The sequence below is a fragment of the Macrosteles quadrilineatus genome, unplaced genomic scaffold, assembly GCF_028750875.1.
Source record: "Macrosteles quadrilineatus isolate MER2022 unplaced genomic scaffold, UCM_ALF_1.0 Scaffold_1__1_contigs__length_201487025, whole genome shotgun sequence".
NCBI classification, from domain to species: domain Eukaryota; kingdom Metazoa; phylum Arthropoda; class Insecta; order Hemiptera; family Cicadellidae; genus Macrosteles; species Macrosteles quadrilineatus.
The window spans coordinates 126,694,325-126,706,558 of record NW_026542594.1 but is presented as its reverse complement, the minus strand read 5'-3'; positions in this window follow the sequence as shown (position 1 = coordinate 126,706,558).

Here is a 12,234-nt window from a genome sequence, read left to right as displayed (position 1 = left end):
TGAATATCATTAAGGTATACGTTGTACGTAAACATGTTTAGAATATAGAATTTAAGTACTCGACTTGCCAATAACCAGCCACTTAAAAAAATATTTTCATAAAGTTGAGATTCAATTTAAAATGTTTGCAAGTACTTAACATCCATCCACTTTCCTTCTCAGAGTAACTAGGTTTAGAATAGGATATTTTCTTTGATAATATTATACATTTGAAAGTGAGAAAAAGATCATCAAATTTATGGTGGATCTATGTAATTGTTTACTAAATTCTAATCCCTAGGGTTTCACGAAAAGGAACTGTCTCAGGGAATAAAATAGGTGTTAAAATAGTAGATGCTTTTTAGTACACCTATATACCACCTTACGCCCTAAAAGCTAGAGGAAAATAAAGTTTAAAACAAAATTTTTACAAAGTACTCATCCGATGAAATCATTTGCTTATCCGGCTTTCCATGAGTTTTATAATAACGATTATTGATTATTTCAAAAAGAGGATTTGTGATCTTGTGAACTACCTACTTATAACAACTGTTTATTTAAAAGTTTTCTCTTCACACTTGTAGACAGAAAAAGTTACAAAACGTGTTTCAAACTCATTATTGCAGAAGTACGTCTTTATGTGTTTTACCTTTCAACAAGTATTGCTGGGTGTATGAAGAAGATGGCGATAACTAACAACAGCTAACAAATTAAACTACAGCTACATAAAGAAATATCCTCTGATAATCAAGATTCTACAGAGAAGCATTTGGACCAATCTGGAAGCATCTCAAATGGTTAACAAGTTGAACAGTTACTTTTCAGTATAAATTTAAACACACTACTCAAATATTAGAAGATTAGCATGAATGCAATCACATTATTGATACTATTTCAACTTAAACTTGGTTAAGTCTAAATATTGGTAATTTAAAATTTCTTTTCTCTAATTATAATAACATTAATCTGTTGAATTTTCACTAATCATTATATTTTATGAACTACAAAACATTTTGAAGTATTTTGGTTTTATTTATTCAACAAAAATTGGTTTGATAGCCCATTTAATTTATTCTAATATATACCTAAACAAATTTTGAATCCTTTGAAGAGAAAGAATGTCAGGGAGGTCAGCTGTTCCTGAAAATCATTCCACTGTGGTCATTTCCATGGACGAAGAAGCCTCCCACTCAAGAGAATGTAACATCCAACTGAAGGATAAAAGTACAGCAATTTTTTTATTTCATTATTTGAGTACAAACATTATTTAAAAAGTTTATAAGGAAGTTCTAGTTTGAATTTGCAGGAAAAATGGAAGACAAGCAACTGGTGTACAATGATATTTTAAAACTGCAGTATTGAATATATCATAATCTGCCATTTCTTACAAATATTTTGTCAATTCATTTTTTTCATTAATGTCTATAATTGTCTTAAATATTTAAATATCAGCTTTGGTTTACAGATTAAACAGCAATGCCTTGTTGTATACTTTGGTGTAATATCACAACAAATAAGCTTCACAATTTGTAAGAAATCAGAACAATTGTTGTTGTTTTTTTTTTGCAATCTAATTTCAAGAAAAAACTATTATACACTATATATATAAATAAGCAAACTTACATAAATCTTATCGTTACAGGTCTCATCATTTGAGAAAAAAAAACAGTTATATTTAGTCAATATTAATTAGTTTTGTAGTTGTTGATGTTTTAAAAAAAGCATGGTATGAATCACGATGAAAAATTATAAATTAAAACATGAGTTAATAAATTACAAATTCTATTACTTTCTCTTACGGATGAAGGATGAATTGTATGATTAAAACACTAGACCAAATTGTGTTTGTGTATTGTTCTTATCAAAATTATATTATTTTACTTATTTTTATTGTATGTAGATTACATCCTGCAACACACGTAAACATCCTAAAATATAATCATAGTACCCCTGAAATTGAACCCTTAGCGACTTTTATGGTTTCGCTTAAAGGTAAACATTGTGGTTTGTTAAAACAGGTTAAAAGTATATACAGTATTTTATATAATTAATTCATACGAAAAGAGCAAACCCTCACGAAAGACTATTGAAAGTACTATTGTTATTCTCTGTATTAAATTTAAAAAAAAACTTTCAAAATTTGGTTGAACCAAACGATACTTTACATTTCCACAAATGTTATTAGGTATTTATTTAAAATTAAAATTAAATTTGCATAAGGTTATTAAAACCCGTTATGCTATTTAAACTCATAATTTACTGTTAGTTATCATGTATCAGTTAACTCGGGCTTGCAACATTCCGTTATGCTATTTAAACTCATAATTTACTGTTAGTTATCATGTATCAGTTAACTCGGGCTTGCAACATTCCGTTATGCAATGTAAGTTAAATGTTTTAAATTGTATAGTGTATATTTAGGAAATGTGTATTAAGTGTTGTTCAACATGTTTGTAAAATGTAAATTGATTCTTTGAATGCTTGAACTTGGAATATGAGACTAGTGCATCATACATTTGTATAAGAGTTTTTTGTTGTATATTTATGTAACTTCTGTTCAATTTTTAATACGTGTAAATGCCAAACGTTATAAATATGGTTACGGGAAATACCATTTCTACGTTATGGAAGTTTTTAACTTGAAATTAGGTTATACAGTTGGTTGAATTGGTTGACCTTCAAATAAACCTCCCATATTTTGTAGTTAGAAATACGAAATAAACAATGTAAAAACATATGTTAGGAGTTGTGTATCTTATATTTCTGATTTCTATTCTTAATATACCTCACTCTATCAAGTGTTCCTTCATAGATTCTTTTGTATAGAGTTTAGGCTCAAGATGTCCCCACAAAAATTAATAATTAGGCATAAATTAACTTACTAATATATTTGTTTATAACAGATAATAGAGTATATAAAAGTCAAACAGGGTGGAACAGACCTCCTAGTGACAACCTCAAAAAAATTTTTGAAACAAAGTGTGCATTTGGAGCAAGAGCCAATACTTGAAACACATAAAACAATACAATTTTCAAACTATTCAAAGTTCTCGATGCTTATTTTAAGAGTTTTATTTAAGAATTTACCCTTGGATAGTTTTTATAACCCTTCAAAATATTGGAGGCTTTTAGGTCAAGCAGTAGTCTATGTTTTATAATTTTCTCTCATTGCGATAATTTATTATTGTAGCTAATAGGTAAGTAATTAGTAATGGGCACGGAACTTTTGGTTTTTGCATCGTAACTTTTTTAACAATTTTCATGTCTAATGCTAATGGTTTTTGTGATAGTAAATTGGTTGACACTACCATTTAGAAAGAGTTGCAATGCTTTACAGATTATTGATCGTTAATCAAATGACATATATATAAATGTTACTGTGTGTTGAAACAAAATAATACATGAAAACACAGTTCTATACACAAGTACAATATGTGAAACTACAAGAGGTAAAACATAGTTCTAAATTTTGATCCTGTACAGTATTTGTTAGGTGGTGTTGCTCACTTACAGTTCAGAAAATTATAAATCATTTTATTGAATTCCTTTTAAGTTACTTTTTCATCCTGTCTATTTGAAAACGTTACAATATAACATTGGTTCATGGTTTCACATAAGATAATCAATTTTGCAAATTGTTTAAATAACTGAAATGTAAATAAATTATTTTTATAAAGACCTAAGGCTTTTGTGTTGTTTGTCTACTTACTTCAAACCCTTTAGTCATTTTACAGTTACAGTTGATTTTATTATGTGTAATAGAAGGTTTTGTATTAAAATGTGAACCATTATAAAAAACTACTTTTTCATGTCCTGTGTATGTCCTTTTAGAATACATGTACATACATAATATTCTTAAGATATTACTGTCGAAAACACAAGACAGACGGAAAGAAAAACTGGGAGGGTTCAATATTTGGCTATTAGTGTTTGCCGAATACTTAATACTTTTAGTCATATTTTTCACACTACAATTAAACAACCCCACCACAGCTAACCTGCATACTAATACGATTTTTCATTTGTATGATTGTATTTTTACTGAAATGTTCCCTTAAACATATTTTATTTATTCCCTATTGAAATAATATAATGTTTAACGGGTTTGCTGCTAACTAAAGGGAAGAAAAAAGTGTTTGGTTTTTTGAATGGTGGATATTTTTGTCACACCTTTACATCCTAGGACGCTGGTTTTCTAGGTCGGAACTGTTTTACACATTACTTCAAGCTAGTCCTAGAGGGTTGCGGCATTATCATATGGATAAAATGTATGGATGATTGACGGGATATGCCAAATTTGATCAAAATCTGTTGTCCGTATATAAACTTCCCCATCGAGCACCATCAAATCACATAACACAATGTATACTTGGTGGGAGCGTCATTTTTCTTTCAAGAGGTTTGTTAATACTATGAAGAGGCTAATTCAAAGCTGGACTACAAAAGGGTATGGAACCGGATAGGATAGTAACAAATGAAGTAAGGAACAAAACGAAGGTCACATAAACTAGCTTCTACGATTGGAGCTCGATAGTGACCTTTGTTTACGTTTAACCCTCGTATATCCATGAACAATTAAACTACAAAAATTTACTTTTTCCCCATAGTAAAAACATGGGAATTATAAATATACAAGGTAAGGAATTTCTTATTAAGCTATAAAAACTTTTTCAGTTCTACACGATGCTGTAACAAAACATGAACATTTAAAGGTAAACATTTGAAAACCCAATGTTTAAACGGCTTCCAATCCCCTAATTCAGATCACCTGAACATGCTGATTCACTGATTTAAACAATTGTTTCGAGCCCTAGATGAAAATTGGACCAAAGATACTCAAATCATTATGTTCATGGACACTTATATACATATGTGTTAAAATGTTTAACTAACTTTATATTATTTTTTAACTTTTATACAAATCTGAACGAATAGTGTTTTGGTCTCTACTGAAAACAAAATGAAACATTAAATCGTCCCAGGTCAAAGTATTACTATGCCTACAGTGATATCTTCTTCCCTAAAGGGTAAATTTGCTAATGTTTATGTTATAAACATTACTTTCCTCCTTCATTTAATATGCATTGAGTATTTATTTAATAATGCATAGTAAAATGGTTTATTAGTTTAAAATTAAAATTATTGTATACATACATGTTGGAACTAAGTTAGTTTTAACAAACGTATTTGTTAAACTACTAACTATTAGTGACAAATGCCGCTAATCTAGGCTTCACATAAAGATTATTTCAAAATATTTGTATTTGCTTTGATAAGATTACCATAAGTAAGATAAACATTGTTTTTTTATGTTCTGTCATTTTAAGAATCCTTATTAAATTTCCATTAACAATAGTACAGAGGCATTGAGAAAAAAATCAGTTTAAGCCCCACAAACTACCTCTGCAGTATAAGTTTGAGTTTGTAATAATTAAGAAATATTCAATAACATTTACGCATGTTTTCTATACTACACTATACTGTAAAGAGTGTTAAATATTATTAAAAACCCTTTCAATTAATAACCTTTAAAATTATTTATAAAAACCTACTGTTTGCTTGATTTGTTGTTCTTAAATTAAAGAGTTGCTCTTGAAAAACAAGGATCGGCTAAAATTGCATATCCTAATAACAAGAATTTGCTTAAATAATATGGCAATATCTGCATTAAATATAATTTTTGAATGGGTTATATGTTAGTGTTTAGAATCCTGGTGAAATGTCTTATACAAATATTATACTAATATTATGCAAAAATTAGGATTAACAACATTATGGAACTTATGTTTTTTTTTTTCAAAATCTAAAAACTGTTAATTTTTTTATTGAAAACAGTTTTTAATAGTTCACTGTGTTAGTTTTATAGTAAATTCAAACGATAGACGAGATTGGCCTAATGCTAAATACACAACTTGGATGCGTCATTATAGTATGGTTCGTTGGTATGCCAGGTCGCCGGACCTTAAGTCCACTGGACGTTTTTGTGTGACTGTATGAAGAACTTGGTCTACTCGTCCAAAAACAATTTTATGTGTTGTTTTTTAATACCTGTAGAGTGATGAGTTAGGCAATGGTTATGCCATACGTTGTAATAATAAATCAGGTCATGTCCATACTTAAATGTTCAACCCCTTTTGTGTCAATCTATATAAGGGGGCAAAACATGTTTGAACCAAGAGTTAGAATGTATAAACATGATTCATATTGGTTTACATTTTCCATATCCCTGTGATGGAATGTGAATATGATTTTATTTTTTCACTGATGGGAATAATATACTAACCACGCACAAATGTGAACTTACAACAATGAAATCGTATGTTTTCTGTAAAATTACAAATTTGTTGTTTAACTGTGAATGCGTAGCCTATATTATTTTAAACTTGGAGTTAAAAAAAAGCTAAAGTATAAGCTAAAGGAACATCAAGGTTTAAGAGTATATCTATAGGCTATAACTGCAGCTTAATACATGCCCAATTGAAAAATTGCACCATCAGCTTTGAAAGGCTTACTTTACGGCTTACATCACCCATTTCAAGAAAATTGATCTATTTTTATAAATCATCCTGATTTTTCTCCAAAGATTAATGTTGCACTTACCGTAAAACGCAACTGCATTTTTTTTATCCAATGACAAAATTACTCCATATAAAAGAAATCGGTATTTTTTTTCTACGGTATACGTAAAGGTTGTAGGTCTTATATGCTAATTCTTGTACCCTTAAATGCAGACATTTGTTTATAACTGACAACCAAAATTTTAAGATATTGAGTTTTGAAATTGGTTATATTACGAGCTTGCAGGCCAAAGTTTAGAGTGAAGACTCGAATTTCACCAATGAAAAATGAAAACATCAACGTGATAATGCTGCACCATGGATTGGATTGTTTCATTTCTATATTTCCGTTAAATCCAACAGAAAAATGATATGATTATTAAACGTGTCAGTATGTAAATTTCTTTATTTACAATTTAACAGAGTCTAAACAAGAAAAACCCCCCAAAATTTAAGTTGATTCTGAGTCATATTATTATTTAACTTAAATTTACATTGGATATAATTTCCAAGAGTGATATTTAGGTTGAATATAGTACAATTTTGAACATCAGGCAAAAATCTGTCTACGTAGAGTAAAAAAATAAAACATTATATAATAGTTTTGAATCGAATTCCGGATTGATGTTTGATTTGTAATTGTATGCAACAGAATGTTTCTTTCATTTCAAAAACAACTCAATTTAAAAATGAAGGATAATAAACAAAAAATCCATAATTTACAAAAAAATCTAAGTAAAATGTTAGAGATATTCAATGTTGAGGAATTACCTCTCTCTATTAATGGAAATTACAAATTACAGAGCAATTTATAAATATACTAATCCATCAATTACCCTATCGCTAACTAGGTAATATGTGTAGTTATGCTGTTATAGGTGTTTCAAAAGTATTGTAAGCCCACAAAATGGAAGACGTTCAGAAGTATTAGATCTGAACTATGTGATCTAGGCAACCTGTATAGTGTGTAAAAAGCGATACAGTAAGCTTTACTTTACGGCTCATGGGTTAGCATTCCTATTCATTTTCCCTCATTCCTCAACAGCTGAGTGCAACAAAATATTGTTTCTTCAAATGAAGGTAGTCTTATACAACATATTTTGGTTTTCTTAGAATATCACTACAGTTACCAACAACTGTACAGAGCTCACCTATCAGTTCTCTTAGCTTACTGTTAAAAAAATAGCAATGTAAATTATTTATTTATTGTTCAATAATAAATAAAATATTTTGTAATTTTGTACCTAACATTTTAACTCATTATTTTTTATGTGTTTTAAAGGTAATACCCTAAGAAATTAGACTTCCACTGTTATATCACTACTAACTAGGTGTTCTGACTAGTTTTCGCGTCAGAGACAGGAACTTGCTCAGACGCTGATAACGCCTACACCTGTTCCAGCGAAATGCTCTGAAGACGGCCGCCTGCAACGAGGGCTAAACGTCAGTTCTAGTGATAAGTTTCTGTGTGTGGCGACTGGCAGGCCGTATGGCCAGACATGAAGATTGTAGATTTCTAAAATGTACTCATGTCTGGTGATTTGTGTTACAACATGGGCTTGGCATGAAATAAATTGCAATAATATGTCTTATAGTGCCTATTGACATATGGTTTAAATCCCTGTAACCATTTATTTATACAGTATTACTGTATTTTAGTAATATAACCCGGTTTTTCCGATTGCACCCTAAGGTTATGTCCACCTATCAAGTATAAAGAAAATAATTATCTTAAACCTATGGGAGAACTGTCCAAATAATCTCCTCACTCAGGAAAAGATTAAGACATTGTGCAAAGTTAGGGTGAAAGCCAAAGTCTATGGGAACTGGAGTGGTAGAGCGCAGGACTTCAGCCACCAAGTTCCCGGGTTCAAATCCTAATCACTATATATTTAACCAAAGTTATGATGCCGCAACCCTATAGGCATAGCTTGAAGTAGGCTAGAGCCTAGTATCCTTTACACATGTATTGCACAAGTATAAACAAATCTTACACATGTTGTTCAATATTTATTTAATTTACTAGTAATAATTACAACCAAACATTCAAGTATTTATTTAATTTACACAATGGCAAAACATAACAAATAACCCCCGAAATTATCTGCAAATTTCTAAAATTCATATTGCTCTAATATTAACAAAACAATTTATAACAATAGGCAGTAAAAACGTGAAAACAGACACATTTTGGATTCCAGCGTCCATTGTGAGCTAAGAGTTTGAGGTAGGTCGTGTTAACAGGCTATAAACTTGACCACTGTGAGGGTGCCAAACCATAACAACTTAATCGTATCTTTGTAAATAAGCGTAACGTGGAGATTGGCCATCAATTTTATTTTGCCGCCACATTTTTAGGGCTGCAGAAGCGGAAACTGCTTTCTGGCTCAACTGACCGAAGTTTAAGACTGGAGTCTGGAAGTGGCAAATCACAACTCACAGAGCGGTTGGCAAATTAGTTATTTTAGCTTTATTTCCCTCATAACGTACTATACAGAGTCCATTTTATTAATTCTTTATTCTTTAAACAGGAAATAATAATGCACAAAAAGTTGATAACAGTAAACTACACTTAGGGCTTTTCATATTTTATCACATCAAATTCACTCAAAATTAGAAAATATAATTAATTTTAATTCTTCACGAAACAAATCATTATACTGTATAAAAAGCGAAAAAGATAGGCTAGGGTATTACGAAAAGTACTTCACATCTTGTAGTGACTTATCAATTAAATCTACATTGTTGGTGTTGGTGTAATTATGTACCATTATTTACAAGAATATGATAAATTACCCTATATTACTAACCAATTACGATAAGGGTTTACTGGGGATGTGAAGAGCTTAAGCCTCAAAAAAAAAACAAAACAAAACAAGGACAGATATATTACATCTAAGCAATCTAGTCCTTACAAGCTATGTAAGACGATATCGCTTTCTTATTTTTAATAAAATTCAAAAGGTTTTAATAAGCTAAAAATAGACACACTGAATAACTCTTTACTCATACTTATACTTTAACTACGAGTATAACTGAACTTAAAATTAAAAAATGTACAACCGTTACCAAGTATAGTTTCTTTAGAACCGAAATTCCTATAAAAAACAATTCACCTAAACAGAAAAGATTTTGTTCAAAATATATCCTTAAAAAATCAAACTACAACAGTTTATTTATTCTCCATAAAAATAACATAGGAATTTAAAATTAACAGTTTTTTTGAAATTCAAAAAATAATCATTAAGCTTACAACTAGGCTATAGGCCTGGATGAAATTTGTTTTAGCTACTAAATTATTTTTTTAAGCTCTACAAGATACTTAAGAACTAAATTGAAATATTTTATGATTTAGGGATCAAAAATGGGGAAAAACTATTTTTAGGTCATAAACCCCGTTCCTTAAGTCCAGATCACGAACCCGTTCGAATTAATGTGGTTTTTATACCGAATTTCATTAAAATCTAATGATTTTTACTCGAGTTATCGTGCTAACAGACTCACATATGAATATGAACTGGTACTTGATGGCCTCTGGGGATACCAAAACCAAAATGGTTAATCATTCCCGGACGTGGTCTTACCATGAGACCTACGGTAACGGCTTATACCGTATATGGGAGATTCTTCAAAAAGGAGGCTTTGGTTAAGAAACACAACTCACAGACGAAGGTTGACAGACAAGACTTTTTTATACATCTAAGAGTTATGGAGTGTAGCAAGCAGACGTACAACTTGTATCGTAAGAACAATTTAAGTTTGAAAAAAAATAAGTTGGACTCTTCTATAGTTAGGCCAAGAGTGATCTCTGTATTGCTTATTTTCTTTCACAAAATGCCATATAGTAAGTAACTAAACAAGTATACTGTATATTAATATGTATTGTATATGAATCTCTTTGTAATTATTATATTTGTGTTTGCCTAACGTCAATTGAAATGTTTTGTTTTAAGGTTTGGCATTAAATTCTCGCAGATGACAGCTTTTTAAAGAATAGTTGTTGTTTCCTGGTTCAGTTCAATAATCGTAAATGGTTTTGGTTTATATATCAATTGACAATTTTGAACAATAACAACTGAACAACAGTTACCTTAATAGTTAGTAGTTATCTTAATACTAGGTACCAAAGTATCTAAATGCTATATACCATAGGTATATAGAAACTAAATATCGAATCAGTGTTTTAGATAATAGATACCAAATAATTACTATATACTAAATACTATATTCCACGTGATTGATACTAGGTACAAAATGAGTATCTAAATACTACGCAGCAAATTATGTTCACATATTATACACTAAATGATTATATAGATACAAAATAAGTGTTGAGATTCTGTATACTATATTAATATCTAGATACTACATATATATAATAATCAAATATGGTTGGATCTGGATATTATCACTTTGTTGCCCCAAAGGTATAATAGAAGTTATATTAATCAAGGCGCTCGAAATCAATTTGATACTATTGAATCGATCTTGATGAGATAATCTCAGTAGTTTTCTTTCTTTTCTGTTTTTATAGCAGAACACATTTACACTAAATAACCTCTTAACAAAAAACAAATAATCGAAAATGTTTAAACTATAAAACCGTTTCAGATTATTATAGTTTTTACTTCCATTGGTGGGGAATATTTTCAGTTGCAAATATATTGCAATTGAACATTTAGTAACATGTATTTTAAAAATAATTTGGTCAGTTTCGTTTACAAAACGTATTTAAAAGGCCATCTGCCGTTGAACAGATTGTAGAGAATATTGATAAGAACCGTCAAATGGCCATGGCACCACGTAGAATATGCTGAATTTGCGTCTCTGTCTAGTACGCAGAACTCTGAGGTATGTAGCCCCGGCAAACTCACCTTGAAACAACACTGGCGGATATAGTATAAACTACAACTCTTGAAAACCTCTAACAACTTGCCATTAAACGTTACTTTTATTATTTTGGAAATCTCAGCGTCATCTAAGGAATTAATGACAAATGAAAGTGATTTTTCCTACAGTCACCCGACAAAGTGGGCTTCCTTGCACTGATTATAGTACAGGAAGCTGCTAATTGCTGCATTTACTTACTCTGCCACACACTTTTTACTTTGTGGCACACCTTTTACTTTGTCACACAGTTTGTACTTTGTCACACACCAGTATTCCAACCAAACTACGTGCTTTCATTATTCACGTAATCCGTGTACGCTTGGAAATAGGTTGGGAACACTTAAAGATACTACGACTATGATCAACTGTTTCAGTGTTTCCCATTTCGTTCAACGCTTGGATTTAACCTAACCTAAAACGTGTTGTTTAGTGTTTGAAGACTAATTATTTCTATGCTTTATAATAACTGTAGGAAAAATATAATGTGCAACACGAGTGCAAATTGCCTTTGCTGCACTCGAGAAACCACACTCGCCTACGGCTCGTGCGTAAAGATTTCTCTCGTGTGCAGCTAAGTGCCACTTCGCCCACTAGTTACATAAATAACTATTGTATTGATATTGAAATTACAACCGAAATGTGCCACACACCACTTATCTTGAGTTACCACGATTGTATGTAAATAAATTATTTGGATTGTGTGGTGTGTACAACGGATTTCGGTGTGAAAGGACCATTCCTATAGTAAATCACAAAAGTATGTAAATCAATAATTTAATTGCAGGTTTCTAAGGGGAAGATGTAATCA